At 44.3% G+C, this 20,414-nt stretch overlaps 1 long non-coding RNA gene across 1 annotated transcript in view; it reads left to right on the top strand.

The window, feature by feature from the left end:
• Window positions 1-11,232, top strand: part of LOC140428833 (uncharacterized) — a 33,158-nt gene extending 21,926 nt beyond the window's left edge. The window contains exon 4 of the long non-coding RNA XR_011948917.1: window positions 11,135-11,232. This is a non-coding gene — a long non-coding RNA (uncharacterized lncRNA). The remainder of the gene's footprint in view (window positions 1-11,134) is intronic.
• Window positions 11,233-20,414: the final 9,182 nt, after the last annotated feature.

The following is a 20,414-nucleotide window of genomic DNA, read 5'->3' as shown; positions in this document are numbered from 1 at the left end:
CCTCATCCCTCTTCCTGCCTATGTTGTTCATACCAATATGTACCACAACCTCTGCCTGTTTGCCCTCCCCTTCAATATGCCCGCTACCCGTTCGGAGACATCCTGGACCCTGGCACTAGGGAGGCAACATACCATCTTGGAGTCTCTTTCACGTTCACAGAAGCACCTAGCTGTGCCCCTGATTATAGAGTTCCCTATGACTATTGCTCTTCTGCGCTTTGACCCTCCCTGCTGAACATCAGAGCCAGTCGTGGTGCCACTGCTCTGGCTGCTGCTGTTTTCCCCTGATAGTCTATTTCCCATAACAGTATCCAAAGTGTTATACTTGTTTGAGTGGGGGACAACCACAGGAGATTCCTACACTTGTTAAGTAATGGGTTAAGAGACATTGCAATTAGTTGTCTCATTTATGTTACGTATCCATTAATTGACACTGATATGTAAAGGTGCTTCAGGTGGCCTCTGTCAGGTGATGTATAGTGAGAGTTTTGTGCAAAGGCTGTTAGAAGGAAATAAATGTGTGTTTGTGAAAAAGGAACAGAACTTTAGACTCTTCGTATCATAGCAACTAAAATGTCTAACAATTGGTAGCAGAGGATGGTTGCTGTGTAAATGTGAAGGGTTGAAAGATACAACTTTCCAGATCAAACCAAGGAGTGAGTGAGAAAAGAAAAAAAAAAGGGGTATATGGCTGAACCGACGATAAAGATGGCTGGCTATGACTATCCTCCCTTATTTTCTGAAAGGGAATCGTACCACCAATGGAGAAGTGCAGTAGTTATGTGGACTAAGGCAACTGCTTTGGGAAAGAGAAAACAAGGTATGGCATTGGCTCTTTCTCTACCTTATGGCAGTAAAATCTGAAACAAAGTGCTTTCTGAGCTGGAATTGGAAGAGTTAGACTCAGAAGAAGGTCTGGAAACTTTATTACATTATATGGATAAGATTTATAAGAAAGATGACTTGTTTAGTGCATATGAAGCATGGTCAGATTTTGATAAGTTCCGGAAAATGGAGGATATCTCCATGGAAGACTATATAATGGAATTTGGCAGACTATATAAAAGGCTGCAAAAACACAACCTGGAATTTCCAAGGTCTGTGTTGGCCTTTAAATTACTTGACTGTGCTAGAGTGAGAAACATGGATAGGCTCCTGGTTTTGACAAGAGCTCAGTTTACTGATAAGGATACCTTATTCGAACAGATGACCAAAAGCTTTCCAAAGGTTTCTGGGGAAGCATTCGATTCCGATGGCTCTGATGACCCAAATAGGTCAGCCTGCAATAAGTCAGAATATGGAAGATACACCACTAACAGGATGGCAAAATCGTATGGCTACGAACAGGGCTCAAAATTATAGAAGGAGACCGAGACAAGGAAATTATGAAGACAGAAACCCAGTTAGAATCTACAATAGGAAGATGAACCTCAGAAATGGACGGGGCATGAGAAATCGATGTTTTCGATGTGACTCTCAATACCATTATGCTTACAACTGTCCAACTCGTTATGATAGAGTGTTTGAAGCGACACATGACACAGAAGAGTCAGAAGAGGAAAAAGATAGTGACCAGAAAGAAGGCATTGTCCTATTGACAAGCAGTTTTACGCCGGTAATGAGGGTGTTGGTTGCAGAATCCTTCAACTGTGCTGTATTGGACAGTGGCTGCACATCTACTGTGTGTGGAATTGACTGGTTAAAATGTTAACTGGACTCTTTGAATGCTGAAAATCGTAACAAGGTTAAGGAATTTGAAAGTTCCACAAGTTTCAGGTTTGGGGATGCTAATACTCTGAAGTCGCTGAAAAGAGTGGTGGTCCCTTGCAATATTGCCGGAGTGAATCATTTCATTAGCACGGATGTTGTATCAAGTGAGATACCTTTGCTTCTGAGCAGACTGTCGATGAAGAAAGCACACATGAAACTGGATATGCAACAGGATAAGGTAACAGTTTTTGGAAAGACGGTGGACTTACAATTTACACAGTCGGGACACTATTGTATTCCATTACTGACAAATAATATTTCAAGTAGAGTGGTTAAGGATGTGTTAATGGCAGTTGAAAATGGGACTTTGGCTGATAAAAAGCTTGTGGTATTAAAACTGCATAGGCAATTTGCACATCCGTCTCCTCAGAGGCTGAAAAATGTATTAAAGGATGCAGGGGTAAGGGATAACGACTATACTAAACTGATAGAACAGGTTAGTGACCACTGTGAAGTTTGTAGGAAGTACAGAAGGACACCAGCACGACCGATAGTAACCCTACCTTTGGCCAGGGATTTTAACGACATTATGGCCATGGACCTTAAGATCTGGGATAAAGCAAATAATATATTTATTTAGCATTTTGTAGATTTAGCAACCAGATTTAGTCAATCAACGATTGTACGAAGTAAAGAAAAGAGAGTAATTCTGGATCAAATCGTGGAAAAATGGATAGGGACAGGAATGGGTCCACCGGCAAAATTCCTTATGGACAATGGGGGAGAATTTGCTAATGATGAGTTTAGGGATATGTGTGAAAACATGAATATCAGAGTTATGAATACGGCTGCAGAAAGCCCATTTAGTAATGGTGTCTGTGAAAGAAATCATGCTGTCATCGATGACATGCTTCGGAACATTTTGGCATATCGACCAAATTGCAGCCTAAATTCAGCTTTAGCATAGGCAGTACATGCAAAGAATTCATTGCAGATGTTTGGGGGCTATAGTCCTTATCAATTAGTGTTTGATAGAAATCCTAAAATTCCGTCCATTTTGGATGATCAGCCTCCAGCTTGGGAGGGGACTACAATTAGCTCTGGTTTTGCTGAACATTTAAATGCATTACATCGCAGTAGAAAAGCTTCTTTGGAACCAGAAGTCTCTGAAAGAATTCGCAGAGCTTTAAGACATAACGTATGGCCATCAGATGTCGCTTTTCAGCAAGGAGGCATGGTATACTATAAGAGAGACAATTCTAATGAATGGAAAGGCCCAGGGAAGATCATAGGCATAGATGGCAAAACAATTATTTTGCAACATGGTAATCAAACTGTTAGGGTACATTCATCAAGGATAATGGGTACAGATTACAAAATTTCAAACTTAGACAGAGCAGACAGACATGAGGAGGAACCAGAGTCATCTGGTACGCATGTGTTACAGAACTATGAGGACCAATTAACTGATATGGGCAGGGTTTCTGTGGAGAACACAACACTTCTGATGAATTAGAACAGGCCATTTGTCCGAAAGGGCAACTGCCAAAAGTTGGTACAAAAGTGACATACTTGCCTGAAGGGTCTAGTCAATGGAAGGATGCAACTGTTATTAGTAGAGCAGGGAAGGCCACTGGAAAGTATAAACATTGGTTGAATGTACAACATTCAGGGGAAGGAGTCAAGACAATGGATTGGGAAAAGGAAGTTCAAAAATGGAGGGCACAGAAACGCAGTGCCAGTTCAGATAGTACACCGGATAGTGAACAGGTCCACAGGAAAAGGTCGAGAACTATTGAAAGGACATCCCACAGCAGAAGGGAAAGATCAAGCAGTAGCAGTACAGAACAAGCTACCAGGCGGGAGAGGGGACGTAGTTTTTCAAGATCTCGGAACATGAGTAAGACTACGAATACTAATAGGAGTAGAAGCCCACATGCATGTGAGATTTTGGTGGCTTCAAATAAATTAGATGAAAAAGTTATCAAAGAAGCTAAACAGCAAGAATTGCATAGTTTAGTGAATTTGGGGTATACACGGAAGTACCGGATAGGGAACAAAGAGCTCTATCCCACAGATGGATTTGCATGGAAAAGGTTCTTCCGGATGGAACTTATAAGGCAAAGGCCAGGCTTGTGGCAAGGGGATTTGAAGAAAACTTAGAAGATCAGGATTTAAGGGTAGATTCACCGACAGCAGGAAATGTTATTTTAAAGATCTTCTTGGCTCCATTCGCCACAAAGGCATGGGAATGCAAATCTATAGATACAAAAGCTGCCTTTTTGCAGGAGCATCACCTCCAGAGAGACATTTTTTTCGGTCCTCCTAAAGAAGCAGCTAACACAGAAGGGTTACTCGGGAAGTTGAACAAATGTGTATATGGATTAAATGATGCATCTAGAGTCTGGTATTTTTTGATAAGGTCAGTTTTGTTAAAGTTAGGCTGTTGCCAGTTGAAAGCAGATCCTGCAATGTTTTCCTGGCACTATAAAGGAAATCTTTCTGGCATTTTTATGATGCATCTCGATGATTTTCTGTGGGGTGGAACTAGTGATTTTGAAGCTATTGTAATCTCTGGTTTGAGGAAAGAATTCAGGGTTGGAAGTCAGGCTTCCGGTGCATTTAAATATATTGGACTGGAAATTGGACAGACTAAGTTAGGGGCAACTTTACATCAGCAATCGTATTTGGAAAGCATCAGCCCAATAGCAATTAGTCATGGCCAAGTTTCACAAATAGGTGCAATGGTTTCAAAGATAGAAAAAGTGCAACTGCGAAGTTTAATTGGGCAACTGAACTGGTTAGGTAGACAGACTAGACCGTACGTGAGTTTTGATGTCTTAGAGTTGAGTACAGAAATTAATGATCCCAAAGTGGAAGACTTAATAAGAGCAAATAAAGTGTTGGCCAAACTAAAAATGCAGGAGTGTGTTTTGAAGTTCCCGGTTTTAGGTGACCTCAGGCACTTGAAACTCATAGTTTATAGTGATGCATCCTACGCAAATTTATGTGATGGGGTTTCAAGCGCAGGATGTTTTATAATTTTCCTTTTGGGGAACAATGGTAAATGTTGCCCGCTTGTGTGGGAAACAAAGAATATAAGGAGAGTGGTAAAAAGCACTTTGGCTGCTGAGCCATTGAGCCTTGTAGAGGCGGTGGATATGGCCTTTTATATAAGTATGATATTGACAGAAATTTTGGGATTAGGGGATTTGGGTAATATACCTATTGACTGTCACATTGACAATAAATCCCTGTGGGAAAATGCGCACTCTACAAAAAGTGTCAATGAAAAGAAGTTACGGATAGACATTGCAAGTTTGAAGCAGATGTTGGACAAAGGGGAAATAACAAAATTAAATGGGGCGAGTTCACAGAAACTTTTGGATATTGTTAATGAAGGGCGCTTGTTTCTGTGACTGTTTTTTTCTTACTTTCTCGTCCAAACAAAAAAAAAGGGGGGGAAATCATGTGTGTGTTTTTGAGTTTCTTGAAATTTTGTTTTCTCCTAATTATTATTTTTTTCTCCAAGGAAGGGGAGACTGTTAAGTAATGGGTGAAGAGACATTGCAATTAAGTTGTCTCATTTATGTTACGTATCCATTAATTGACACTGATATGTAAAGGGGCTTCAGGTGGCCTCTGTCAGTTGATATAGTGAGAGTTTTGTGCAAAGGCTGTTGGAAGGAAATAAATGTGTGTTTGTGCAAAAGGAACAGAACTTTAGACTCTTCATATCACAGCAACTAAAACGTCTAACAGCACTGACTGCCTGCATCTTCTGGTGGTCACCCTTCTCTCTGCCTGCACCTTGGGTGGCTACATATCTATAACTCCTATCTATAATGCTTTCCACCACCTGCATGCTCCTAAGTGCATCCAATTGCTGCTCCAACTGAACCATGCGGTCTGTGAGGAGCTGCCATTGGTTACACTTGCTGCAGATGTAGTCGACCGGAACACTGGAAGCATCACAGATCTGCCATATCTCCCAGTTGGAGCAGTGCACCCCGCTGAGTGACACTTAAGCACGAGTTATTTAATTTGAAATAAACACTTCAATTATTGTTAGATTGAGTTACGATTAACTATATGGCCCTGACGCTAGATTTGTACTGTGAAATTAAATGCTAACTACCGATCGCTGCCCTCATGTTTAGTTACTCCACTATCTAGTTAATCAATTAGATTTGTTTTCCAATATTATTTTTTATTGAATTTTAACAGATTCCCAACCAGTCAACCAGGTCACAGCTTTACCGTGATGTCACTTCTGTCCCCCCCCCCCCCCCACCCCCCAACATACACACACAAATTGAAAAGGTAATAAAATCACTTACCTTCCCAGGATGCTCTCTGGATCTCTCTCTGCAGATTAACAGTTACAAGCCAGAAGAAATAAAACAAAACTATAGGGAAAAATCACCTCCTCCCACTTTGCACAGAATTACCTCACTGCACCAAATAACCAGGTACCCGTCCCCACTCTGGGTGTCTCTCACTCAGGATGTCTCGACTTCACCCTGCGCAAGCATACTGAGTGCATTTTATGCCTGTGTTTATATAGAACTCAGCTAAGCAAGATGATTCACACTATTTACAGAAGAAGAATGCAATTCAATACAATTCACACCTTTGGCCACTAACCAGGCTTCAGGCGACTGAGATTACTGCCATTCAGCAATTGGGGTGGGGGCAGCTTCAGCCAATCAGACACTAAGCTACACACTGCACTTTTAAATTAGATTTACAACTTACCTTTCTTGATTACCTCACTGCACCAAATTACCAAGTTCCAATCCCTACACAAAAAAGAGGAGGAGACAATTCTGCCCCCCAAGTCTGCTCCGTCATTCAGTAAGGTCATGGCTGATAATGGCCTTAAATTCCTCCTCAACTCAATCTTAAATGGGAGACCCTTGGCGGGATTCGACGTCCCCCCAGCCCCATTTTCCTACACGGCGTGCCCTTACCAGCAGCGGAATTCTTTGTTCTTGCAGCCAGCCAATGGGGTTTCCCATTGTGGGCCATCCCACGCGTCAGGGTACCCTGCCGATGGGGCAGAGGATCCTGCTAATGGAGAATCATTAATTACTAAACTAGTCGATGTTTGGTGGGAGGCGCAGCCGTATTCTGGCAGTAGGATTCTCTTTTCCCACCACTGTCAATCCCCACTGAAGCCAGCACACGTCAACAGGAAACTCACGGGCGGGGATGCATTGCCAATGGGATTCTTCAACAAATGGCGGGAGAGGTCCGGCCATCTTTTCAGCATCCACCCTTCTCACAAAATAATTCTGCTAATTTTGGATTTTCCTGGAGCTGACAATTATTTTAGCAGCAGGCAGCACGGTAGCACAAGTGATTAGCACTGTGGCTTCACAGCGCCAGGGTCCCAGGTTCGATTCCCCGCTGGGTCACTGTCTGTGCGGAGTTTGCACGTTCTCCCCGTGTCCGCGTGGGTTTCCTCCGGGTGCTCCGGTTTCCTCCCACAGTCCAAAGACGTGCAGGTTAGGTGGATTGGCCATGCTAAATTACCCGTAGTGTCCATAAGGGTTGGGAGGGGTTATTGGTTTGCGGGGATAAGGTGGAAGTGAGGGATTAATGTGGGTCGGTGCAGACTCGATGGGCCGAATGGCCTCCTTCTGCACTGTATGTTCTATAAAAAAATCATTAAATACGTCCCAATCATGGTATTTTCATGTGCCAATCGCATGGCTTTCCTATATTTTTTAATTTTGTAGAATCAGTAATGGCCCACCCATTCAAATGAATTGACTAATAAAACTGAAGAAATATATGTATGTGGCTGTATATAAACACAGCCTAATGTGGTGTTCTGGTCTATGCAAATATTTTGATTTGTATCCTGAAAATAAGATGTTTATCTCAAGGAATTATGTCTGCCCCTTGTAAATTAATTAATGATTTGGTGAACTTGAGAAAAAAGTAACTCTGAATTAATTTCCAAGAATTGCAATTAGAGGCTCATCACAAAGGATTGCTGTCTCAATAATAATGCATATTTTACCCATGTTAGGATACCGGACCAGACCCAATTTTTGTTAGGACACCAGATGAGAAACTCCAAGCAATTTGCAATTTGTCAAACTGTGAGGAAAGGATACTTCGCCCCAGGAGTGATGACTCTGACCAATATATTATGTTAAAACAACCTTTAATTTAAACACAAATTTAACCACATTAACATAAAAGAAAATACTTTACAATTAACAGTTAAACAATCTTTCCATAAAAGGAAAAACTTTAAGTTACTATCTACACCCGTCACTATATGTATGCCAACTGAGCAACCCAATACATTTCAAAATCCACTCATAAATAAAGCTTGCAATCAGGGTTACTTGCTGATCTCTGTGCAGACCATTGGAGAGAGATCCTTTTAAGAACAACCTGAAAATCCTTCTGTCTTATTAGACTCAAATCCTATGGCAAAACTTCCAAAACCACAGACAAACTTGGCTCCTCCCATTAATTACATCATTTGTATCCCACTAAGATGTCCCATGACTTGCTTATCTAGGACTAAACAGCAGTCCTCATTAATTATTTACACCCCAGGGAACCTCCTTTCTATAAACCCATCTCTCTGTAAACAAGCTAAACATGGCTAAAATCAACGATTCCCTTACCTTTATGACTCCCTAATCACCATTTTAGCTGACATATTGCCTGTAGATATTTGAACCCAGAGTTTTTAATAACATTACCACAATTATAAAATATAATATATAACAATTAATTCCATTCATCACAGCGCAACATGTTTAATGTGTGCACAGGGTGTATTAGAGCCAAGAGAGGGAGATGGTCAGTTGGTCAACAAGTGAGGCTTGCAGGCTAATTAATGGAGTGAATTTTGCTGATTGAGCACAAGACCCAATATCAGCAGGGAAAGAATGTCTCCACCATACATTGCCGGCCAGCCATACACATCTCCTAATTTTACAGGTGGCAGCCAATTAAGTGTCTGCTGCAGGTGTTAGAATCCTATTCAGGATGACAGTCCACCCCCACAATAACTGCCAGCCTAAACAGAGGGTTGGCAGTTAATCCACCTCAGCGGCAGCACCAGGGGCAGGGGTCCCTAATGAGGCAGGCAGGCAACCAGGGGCCCAAAGCTTACAGCAGGTGGGCAAGAAAATGTTTTCAAAAAATTGCAGCACCAAATGCTGGACGGGAAATTCCTCTGGGGTATCGTTGGGGATGCAGGGCTGCTTTCCCATTCGGCGACCCCTGCTTTGCTTAAAAAATCCTTCCCTGCACCCCCGAGCAGCTGCTGGGGGGCTGCCTCCATTTAGCTGGTGGCTTCCTCATGTGGCAGGGGGGGGGTGGATGTACCGCACCACGTTGGCTTGGACCCAAAGAGCCATTAAGCCATAATGTTTTCAGGATGACCATTGCTAAGAGATGAAAGAGAGAGACATAATGGAAAGTTCCAACTTTTGCAATGGTCTCTAAAGAGATGCAAACATCCATAGAGCAGAAATCCGTGACAATTCTTGGTGACGCAGTGCCTCATTTGCCCCAGTTGATGAGCCTACCCACACTCAAGAACTTAAGGACCCTGTGAAACAAAGAACAAAGAACAAAGAAAATTACAGCACAGGAACAGGCCCTTCGGCCCTCCCAGCCTGCACCGATCCAAATCCTTTATCTAAACCTGTCGCCTATTTTCCAAGGATCTACTTCCCTCTGTTCCCCGCCCGTTCATATATCTGTCTAGATGCATCTTAAATGATGCTATCGTGCCCGCCTCTACCACCTCCGCTGGCAAAGCGTTCCAGGCATCCACCACCCTCTGCGTAAAAAACGTTCCACACACATCTCCCTTAAACTTTCCCCCTCTCACCTTGAAATCGTGACCCCTTGTAATTGACACCCCCACTCTTGGAAAAAGCTTGTTGCGATCCACCCTGTCCAAACAGGAGGCATCTATGTAGCCCCTCGAGCATGTCCTGTCATTCAATGAAATCATGGTTGGTCTGTGACCTAATTCCCCATGCCTGCCTATGTCCCATATCCCTTTGATCAGTAAAACAAAATCATCAACCTCAGTTTTAACTTTAACAAATTGATCTGGAATCAATTGCCTTTTGTGGAATTGAGTTTCAAAAGTCTACTACCCTTTCCAGGCAGAAGTGTTATCAAATTTCACTTCTGAGAGACCTCACTAATTTTTTTGACTATGACCTCTCACCCCAGATGCCACAACAAGCAAAAATATTTTATCTCTAAGTACCGTCTCAGTTCCCCTTAATATCTGTAGAATGCCTATCATATCATCTCTCAACTATTTACATTTCAGGGAATAGAGCCTTAAATAAATAACAGAAAATGTTGGAAACTCTCAGCAGGGTCACATCCCTGAACAGGCTGGACTTTCCCATCCCAAGCTGGGGCAAAAGAGAATGACGCTGACAGCCTGCTTTCTGGTCTGTCACCTCAGTTATTGACTACGATGATTTTCCAGAGCACGGCGAGGGAGCAGGTGGAAAGGCCTCCTTAATTGGGCAGGTTGAGGTCAAGAGCTCGCCTTCTGACTGCAATATTTTCCTGGGGGGTGGGGGATTTTGGGCAGCCATTGCGAGCTCCCTGGCGCTGAACAACTGCAACCTGGTGGGAACAGTGGCAGCGGCACAGAGCACTGAAACTGTTTTATTCAGTGTAAGAAATTGAACGTTTGGACAAAAATGTACTGATCATTGTTTTCCTACACTACCCTGGCCTCAGCTCTCCATTTCCCCTGGTCACGCTGAATATGAAGTTCCACTCAATTTTCTCAATGTCATTCACAAAGTGTGCAATTCCTGCTCAACCCCTAGCTGTTAATTGGACGGCAGACACATCTCTATGATCATTAGGATCCAGAAAATCATGATGCACATGTTGGCATCAGGTTTGTGAACTGAAATCGGACCTGCATCCAGATCTCCACTTTCCTCAACCCTGATTCCCTCCCTCCACAGGTGTCTGGCCTGCTGAGTATTTCTATTATTTTGTGTTTTTATTTCCGATTACCAGCAACTGCACATTTTGTTTTTGAATACAACCTCATTTTGTGTAATCTCTCCTCAACTTAACCCTTGGGGGCCAGCCATAATTCTGTTAAATTTGTGCTGCACTCTCTCCAAGGAAAATAGATCTAAGGTGTGGCTTTCAGAACTGTTCACCATACTCCAGGCATGTTCGAACCTGGGCTTCTACCCCTTAGAAAGTACCCTGAACTTTTTTTTAAATCCAAAGGAGATGTTCTTCTCATATTTGTCTACTTTGAAATTCATCTGCAAGAGATTTGCCCATTCACATGATCTATCACTTTGTAATTTTATGATATCAATTCTCTGCCTATAGTTCCTCCTATTTTTGTACAATTGCCAATTTTTAATTTTTTTAATTTCAGCACACTCGGCCAAATGCTGCCATGATGTCAAGGGCAGTGACTGTTCTCTCACCACCGGAATTCTGCTCTTTTGTCCATGTTTGAACCAAAGTCAGGAGTTGAGTGACCTTGGCGGAACCTGAAAGGAACGTCAGTGGGAAGATTGTTGCTGAGCAAGTGCCACTTGATAGCACTGTTGATGACTCCCTTCCATCAGTTTGCCGATGTTCAAGAGTAGACTGATGGGGTGGCTATTTGCCAGGTTGGATTTGTTCGGCTTTTTGCTGGGAGATTCAGTGATACAGCTATACTGGAGCAATTTGGCGAGAGGCACGGAAAGCTCTGGAGCACAAATCTTCAGTACTATTGCTGGAATATTGTCAGGGCCCATAGCCTTTGCAGCACCCAATGCCTTCAGCCATTTCTTGATAGCAGATGGAATGAATCGAATTGGCTGAAAACTGACGTCTGTGATTATGGGGACCTCAGTAGGATCATCCACTCAGCATTTCTGACTGAAGATTGTTGCGAATGCTTCAGCCTGATCTTTTGCACTGATGTGCTGGGCTCCTCAATCATTGAGGATGGGGATATTTGTGGATTAAACAAAGAGTTGTTTAATTGTCCAGCACCATACACAGCTGGATGTGGTAGGACTGCAGATCTTAGAACTGATCCATTGGTTGTGGCATTCCTCATCTCTGTCTATTACTTGCTGCTTATGTATTTTGGCATGTAAGTTGTCCCGTGTTGTAGCTTCATCAGGTTGACATGTCATTTTTCGGTATGCCTGGTGCTGCTCTTATCATGCCCCCTGCACTCTTCATTGAACCAAGATTGATCACCTGGCTTGGTGGTAATGGTAGTGGGAGATTTACCGGACCATAGGTTTACTGATTATGGCTGAGTACAGTTCTTCTGCTGCTGGTGACCCACAGCGCCTCATGGTTGTCCAGCCTTGAGTTGCGAGATCTGTTTGAAATCATTTAGCACGGTGATAGTGCCACACAACATGATGGAGAGCAATCCCGATATGAAGATGGGGCTTTGTCTCCACAAAGACTGCGATGGTCACTCCTACCAAGACTGTCATGCTCAGATACATTTGCGGCAGGCAGGTTGCTGAGGATGATGTCAGGTGTGTTTCTCCCACTTGGTTGTCTTACCACCTGCCACAGACCCAGTCTAGGAGCTTTATCCTTTAGGGCTCTGTCAGTCGTGGTGCGGCTGAGTCATTCCTGGTGATGAACATTGAAGACCCCACCCAGAATATATTTTGTACTCTTGCCACCCTCAGTGCTTCCAAGTGGTGTTCAATATGAAGGAGTACTGATTCATCAACTGAGGGGGGACGGTATGTGGTAGTCACCAGAAGATTTCCTTGCCCATGTTTGACCTGATGCCATGAGACTTCATGGGTCTGTTTATGGTGAGGACTCTCGGAGCAACTCTCTCCCAACTCTATAATACTGTGTTGCCATCTTTATAGAACATAGAACATACAATGCAGAAGGAAGCAATTCGGCCCATCGAGTCTGCACCGACCCACTCAAGCCCTCACTTCCACCCTATCCCAGTAACCCAATAACCCCTCCTAACCTTTTTAGTCACTGAGGGCAATTTATCATGGCCAATGCACCTAACCTACACGTCTTTGGACTGTGGGAGGAAACCGGAGCACCCGGAGGAAACCCACGCAGACACAGGGAGAACGTGTAGACTCCGCACAGACAGTGACCCAGTGGGGAATCAAACCTGGGACCCTGGCACTGTGAAGCCACAGTGCTATCCACTTGTGCTATTGTGCTGCCCATCTTTGCTGGGTGTTCCCTGCTGTGGTACAGGACATATCCAGGGATGTTGATAGCAGTGTCTGGGACATTATCTGTGAGGTAGTAGACATAGAATTTACAGTGCAGAAAGTGGCCATTCGGCCCATCGAGTCTGCACAGGCCATGGAAAGATCACCCTGCCTAATCCCAAACCTCCACACTATCCCCATAACCCAGTAACCCCATCTAACCTTTTTGAACACTCAGGGCAATTGAGCATGGCCAATCCATCTAACCTGCACAACTTTGGACTGTGGGAGGAAACCGTAGCACCTGGAGGAAACCCACGCAGACCTGGGGAGAACGTGCAGACTCCGCACAGACAGTGTCCCAAGCCGGGAATCGAACCTGGGACCGTGGAGCTGTGAAGCAACTGTGCTGTCCGCTGTGTTACTGTGCCACCCCTATGATTCCGTGAGTATGGCTATGTCTGGCTATTGTTTGACTAGTCTGTGAAACTGCTCTTCCAATTTTGGCACAAGCCCACAGATGTTAGGAAGGTTAGGAAGGAGGACTTTGCAGGATCGACAGGGCTGGGTTTGCTGTTGTTTCGGGTGTCTGGGTTGATGTTGGGTAGTCTGTCTGATTTCATTCCTTTCTATTGATTTTGTAGTGGTTTGATCCAACTGCGAGGCTTGCTAGGCTATTTCAGAGGGTATTTAAGAGTTAACCACGTGTGGAGTCACGCGCAGTCCAGACCAGTTCACGGTGGTAGATTTCCTTTTCGAAAGGAGATTATTGACTTAATAATTGGGCAAGTGCAATATTCCATCAGCTGTATATGTTTGATTCAATTTTAGAACACTCAAACTGTTGGTAACAATTCGTCAAATAAAAATGATTTGTATTAGTCCTGCTAATGTGCTGAGTTGAATATTTTAATCTGCTAGTTAGTACTAACAATGCAACATGTATCAAGCACTTGGCACTCACTCTACTTAAATCTAAGATGAATAACTGGAAAAAGACACCTGAAAGTACTTTGAATTTTTAGCAGTGATGGGAGTCACTCATTTAAAACATTAAATACTCTTTAAATGTTTTTTTAACACATCTTACTCATGTAAGAGGACAATTGGAGCAGGTCCTTTTAGATTTGTGCTGGTGTCAGTAGTGCTTTTATATCTTTGGAAAATGGGCTGCTATAAATACCAAGGAAAGGCACTCAGAGGAAAATATTGTCAACAGATCAATGCATCCCTGGGCAAAATCGTAACCTGTGAATGCACTGAAAGGCTCAGTGAGCCTTTGGTGTGAAACTGCCATAAATTGAACAGTTTGACAGGAAAAAACTAATCTGTTCCACATCACTTGGACAAGGGTCACACACTACAATCGTCTCCTAGAACACCTTTTTAATGACATTGACTTGTTTTGAAAAATCTTTAGTTAATGCTGGCTCACAACAGAAATTCAGTGGCACTGCGAAAACCAAAGCTTGTTTACACAAAGCCGAAATGCATGCATTACTCGTATATTAGAAAACATAAATTTGCTTCTGTTTCTTCCTCCACAATGTTTCTCCAAATGTGGCAACAAGATTATTCAGAACTGCCTTTTTGTGTGCAGCAGACTAATGGCATATAAAGCACAGGGCTTATAATAAACTGCATAGACTGCACTCAGCTCAATTTAAGGTTTTATCAACACAAATGTATAGAATTTTATTTTTGCTTGTACAGATGAAGATGAAAATTGCCTGCATTCGAATTAACTGTTTAGCGACTTAACACTAAGGTGTGTTCATTTATTTGTGTAGCTACAGACTGTGAAACTGTCTTTTTGAACCACTTTTCTAGAAATAAAATGTTGGCCTGTTTTAAATTAATATGATAAAATGCAAAGATTAAATCAGGTAATCTGGAACCTGAAAGCTGAGCTTAGCTTTCAACAAGCTTGTTTTTAAAGGTCATTAAAATTACATGAAAAATATTCCTTTGTTGGGAAAGAAAAAGAGCAGTCAGTCAACTTGGACTCTCAGCTAAGATTGTGTAAGAACTTTTTGCTATTATGTCACTGTACAAGAAGATAAATGCTTGTCTTTCCTCGTTGTTGATAACAATTCCAGGAGTTGTTATCTGGTCAGAAACGATGAGATGAAGAGCACAGTATCACATTTACTGGCTGCTGACTACACTGGGTAGTAGTTCTGACATGCATCCACAGGCCTAACAATGTATACGTATTCACGATTCATATCAACAGCTGTGTACCGAATGTGCAGTTATATCACATTAGCAGGATTCACTTGAAATACAGTTAATTTCATGCTTTATGGTTTGCTCCCCATATCCCTGAATAGCTGTGCAGAGCGAGATAACACACACTCCCACCAGCTGAAAGCCCTCAGAGGTTGCTTTCAATCAAGTCAGCAGTTTCCTTTTAGCGGATGTCAATGCTTCTCTATTGTAGGAGCTGTTTCATTCACATGACTGGTAATTAGAACATACAAGGAAATTGGTTAATTTTCTGATATAAAAGGTGCACCTGATTTGCATCTTTCTGGCAAACGGTTCTTTCTTTTGCAGGAAAAGCGCAATCCTTGTGAATTTTGGATAAACATTTTATTTTTGGCCAAACATATCTCATCTATTGCCTCTCGTTTCAACATCATATCTATGCATTGTTTTTTTAAATGATCAATTAAAAAAGATTCATTTCAAGTAAATTAATATTGACAGCTCGCTTGCTTTCCAAAAGATATTTCATTATATGAATTTATGTGCGTTATTTAACACAGTTTTCCATATTTTCAATTATTATAAGCAAATTGCAGAAGAAAAGTATCCAACACAGGTATGTTTTTCATCAACCTTTGCACATATGGAATCTATCTGTGAGAGAAACATTTTAATGCATTGATTCGACTTACAAAATAACACAACCTTAATGTCAAAGTGTATTTGTTTTTCTTCTATCTCTACAACTTTAACAAATTCATACCATTGATTTGGCCATATACAAGAATATTTCAAGACCTGACAAAGCATGTTATTGTTTCATACTATGTGGGCCAGTGGATATGCTCATCAATCAATCCCAATACAAAGGGAACAAAATCAAGAGGTCAACTTACACTCAGCACTATATTTTCTGGATTGCATTTACACTGAAAGATCTGGACAGGCATTTGTGCCAATCTAGACAATGGGGGCTAATGCTGACATTTGCTGTGGAACTCATTTATCATTGTTGGAATTTTAAACCAACATAACACAAGTGCAGATAAACTTCCAGAAACAAGTTAACAGTGAGTGAGCTGCTGTCTTCTGTTGTAGAGGTTTAGTCTCAGAACACTTTGGGTGGAATTTTGCCAAAAAATGGCAAAGTGTCAGTCCTGGTGGAAAATAAACGGAGTGTCAACCTGGCAGTTCCAACCTGGCAGAGCCACCATGTGCCAGGGGCCGTGCCCAAGATACTCCCCAGCATGTCCCTTTACCCTCTTGGGGGGCTATACCTGCCTCTGCACCCCCGGAGAGATCCCCTCGACTGCCTCACGCTTGGCCAGATTTAGTGTAAATGATGCCGGCGTGACATGACACCAGGGCTGGGTCAAAATTCCATGAGGGGGGAAGGCCTGGAGAGGGTCCTCGTTAATGACATGGCAATGTATTAAAATGAGGGGCAGCACGGTGGCGCAGTGGTTAGCACTGCTGCCTACGGAACTGAAGACCCGGGTTCGATTCTGGTCCTGGGTCACTGTCCGTGTGGATTTTGCACATTCTTCTCGTGTTTGCGTAATTGGGTACTCTAAATTTATTTAAACAGTGTTAACATAAGGTTCCTGGTCTGATGCCGCACGATCCGCACTACTCCACTGGCAGGGGGTGGTGGGGGGACAGGTAAGATTCCAAAAGCAAATCACGCCAGAGAAAATCAAGTTTTTTGCTTCTCTCAGGATTTTGAGCCTATTTTCTCATGGATGGAAAGACCGAGAGAGGGCTCAAAATCACCCCCTTCATCTCTGCTTTGTGTCTTTCGATATCATACAGAACAGGGGTAGTAGGAAACAAAACAAAATCATGAGGATGTTTGGCACAAATGATCAAGGGAATTCACATGTGGAGCAAAGGACATGGGTTTTGAAAGCAAAACAAGCCAAAATCAATTGCACACTAATTTTCTCATGGAGAAAGTGGCAAACTCCCCTTACACTACAATTAAGCTGAAACTTTCCTGTATTACGATTCACTATTAGTGCAACAGTCATGTATTATTTGAACATAGGCTTTATGGAATTCTTCTTCTTACTTGCTCTGTTAGCTTACACTGTCTTCCCTCGTCTAAATGATGAACCAAAACTGATCACAGTACCATGGTGTATCCTGATACCTGTCAAAACAATACTGCACCTCAGTTTAATTTCAAAATATACAGTCAGCCTTCTCAGCTGTTTGTGATATGCAACTTTACATTCGACTTCATCTTATTTACGATTTATTTAATTAAGAAGGCTTATGTTATCAAATTGTACTGTACATAAGCTTAGTGATGAAACTCCTTTATGTGGGAAGTCTTTAAGTATGCATTTTTAAGTGCCAAATATCGTAATGTAGCGGTAAGGAAGAACTAAAAGAGTTGTTGTTTCAGAAATTTCCCCAACAGAGTGGAAGAGAGTGCACATTTGAGTTCCAGTGAGTCCAGTATTAGTGGTAAAGCAAAGCCAAGACTAGAATGCTGATTGGCTAGAATGATGGCTTGAGGACTAGATGAACCAGGGCCTCTGTTCAAAAGGATACAAGTTAAGGTTAGTTTAGTGGAGGGAAGCCACAAACACTCCTATTGGTTGTAGCGCAACAATTACTCACAAGTTGAGAAGTGATGAAGTTAATCGAGGCTTTATTAAGCAAGACTTGTTCCCCAGCAGCTCAGTTACAGAATGCGGCTGCTGGGAGAACCCGGGCTCTTATACTCCGCCTTGCTGGGTGGAGCCAGCAGGCGGCAGATCCAACCAGGAACCAGTGTCTGTCTGCCAATAGCCTCTCGGCTTCACAGGTACCATACTACCCCTAATACATACCACCACATTCACCCCTTGTTAAAAGGAACTGGTGGGGTGGTGGGTCGCAATTTGGTAGGGGTTTACAAAGCTGGTCCTGGAACTATTTTCGTACAGTGGCTATGCATTGAGCTCAACAGTTAACTATTTACAGGTTTTGTCAGAATTATTTACAGATTTTTGTGACGCGGATTCCACGAGTCGAGCGGGTGCCCTGGTCGTCCTTGTCGATCACCTCAGCCCTGGTGGTGGTGCAGGTGCTGGCTCGGGCCCTGTCGTCTCTGGGAGCATTGCGCTGTTCGTCCCTGGTTCTTTACTCCTGGGCGGGCACGGGAGGAGGACCAATCCACCTGGGAAGGGAGTGGCCGTGGGGTGCGCCGGTGGGAGGGAGGGGGTGATTGGTGTTGGGGGTGTGTGTGTGTTTCCGGCGGGCGCCAGGTCCCGCAGGGAGACCGTGTCCTGTCGGCCGTCGGGGTACGCCATAGGCGTACTGAGGGTTTGCGTGGAGAAGGTGAACCCTCTCGACCAACGGGTCCGCTTTGTGTGCCCGCACATGCTTTCGGAGCAAGATGGGTCCTGGGGCTGCCAGCCAGGTTGGCAGCGACGTTCCGGAGGAGGGGTTCCGAGGGAAGACAAGGAGGCGCTCGTGAGGCGTTTGATTAGTGGTGGTACACAGCAGCGACCGGATGGAGTGGAGGGCATCTGGGAGGACTTCCTGCCAACGGGAAACTGGGAGATTTCCGGACCGTAGGGCCAGTAGGACGGTCTTCCAGACCGTACCGTTCTCCCTCTCTACCTGACCGTTCCCCCGGGGGTTGTAACTGGTCGTCCTGCTCGAGGCAATGCCCTTGCTGAGCAGGAACTGACACAGTTCGTCGCTCATGAAGGAGGACCCCCTGTCGCTATGGATGTACACGGGGAAACCGAACAATGTAAAGATGGTGCCGAGGGCTTTAATGACTGTGGCCGCGGTCATGTCGGGGCAGGGGATGGCGAAGGGGAAACAGGAGTATTCATCCACCACCTTTAGGAAGTACGCGTTGCAGTCGGTGGAGGGGAGGGGGCCTTTGAAATCCAAACTGAGGCGTTCAAAGGGACGGGAAGCCTTTATCAGGTGCGCTCTATCTGGCCTGAAAAAGTGTGGTTTGCACTCTGCGCAGATTTGGCAGTTCCTGGTGGCTGTACGGACCTCCTCGACAGAGTAGGGGAGGTTGTGGGACTTCACAAAATGGTAGAATCGAGTGACCCCCGGGTGGCAGAGGTCCTCGTGGAGGGCTTGGAGGCCGCGGGATAGGGCATCGGACGGCTCATTCAGCTTTCCGGGACGATACAAGATCTCATAGTTATAGGTGGAGAGCTCAATCCTCCACCTTAAGATCTTGTCGTTCTTGATTTTGCCCCGCTGTGCATTATCGAACATAAAGGCTACCGACCGTTGGTCAGTGAGGAGAGTGAATCTCCTGCCGGTCAGGTAATGCCTCCAATGTCGCACAGCTTCCACTATGGCTTGGGCTTCCTTTTCCACTGAGGAATGGCGGATTTCTGAGGCGTGGAGGGTCCGGGAGAAAAAAGCCACGGGACTGCCCGCTTGGTTTAGGGTGGCCGCCAGAGCTACATCAGATGCGTCGCTCTCGACTTGGAAGGGGAGGGACTCGTCGATTGCGCCAATCGTGGCCTTTGCGATATCCGCTTTGATGCGGCTGAAGGCCTGGCGGGCCTCTGTCGACAGGGGGAAGGTAGTGGACTGGATTAACGGGCAGGCCTTGTCTGCGTATTGGGGAACCCACTGGGCGTAGTACGAGAAGAAGCCCAGGCAGCGTTTCAGAGCTTTGGAGCAGTGGGGGAGGGGAAATTCCATAAGGGGGCACATGCGTTCAGGGTCGGGGCCTATCACTCCATTACGCACTACGAATCCCAGGATGGCCAGACGGTTAGTGCTAAAAACGCATTTTTCCTCGTTATAGGTGAGGTTCAGGGCGTTAGCAGTCTGGAGGAATTTACGGAGGTTGGCGTCGTGGTCCTGCTGGTCATGGCCGCAGATGGTTACATTGTCGAGGTATGGGAATGTGGCCCGTAAACCGTGCTGGTCAACCATTTGGTCCATCTCCCGTTGGAAGACCGAGACTCCGTTCGTGACGCGAAATGGGAACCTTAAAAAATGGTAGAGCCGCCCGTCTGCCTCGAAGGCTGTGCACTTGCGATCACTCAGGTGGATGGGGAGCTGGTGGTATGCGGACTTGAGGTCCACGGTAGAAAAGACTTTGTACTGTGCAATCCGATTGACCATGTCGGATATGCGGGGGAGAGGGTACGCATCGAGCTGCGTGTACCTATTGATGGTCTGACTATAGTCTATGACCATCCTCTGTTTCTCCCCGGTCTTCACAACTACCACCTGGGCTCTCCAGGGACTATTGCTGGCCTGGATTATGCCTTCCTTCAGCAGCCGCTGGACTTCAGACCGGATAAA

This window comes from Scyliorhinus torazame, chromosome 8 (assembly GCF_047496885.1).
Source record: "Scyliorhinus torazame isolate Kashiwa2021f chromosome 8, sScyTor2.1, whole genome shotgun sequence".
Lineage (NCBI taxonomy): Eukaryota > Metazoa > Chordata > Chondrichthyes > Carcharhiniformes > Scyliorhinidae > Scyliorhinus > Scyliorhinus torazame.
This window is presented reverse-complemented; position numbering and strand designations above follow the sequence as displayed.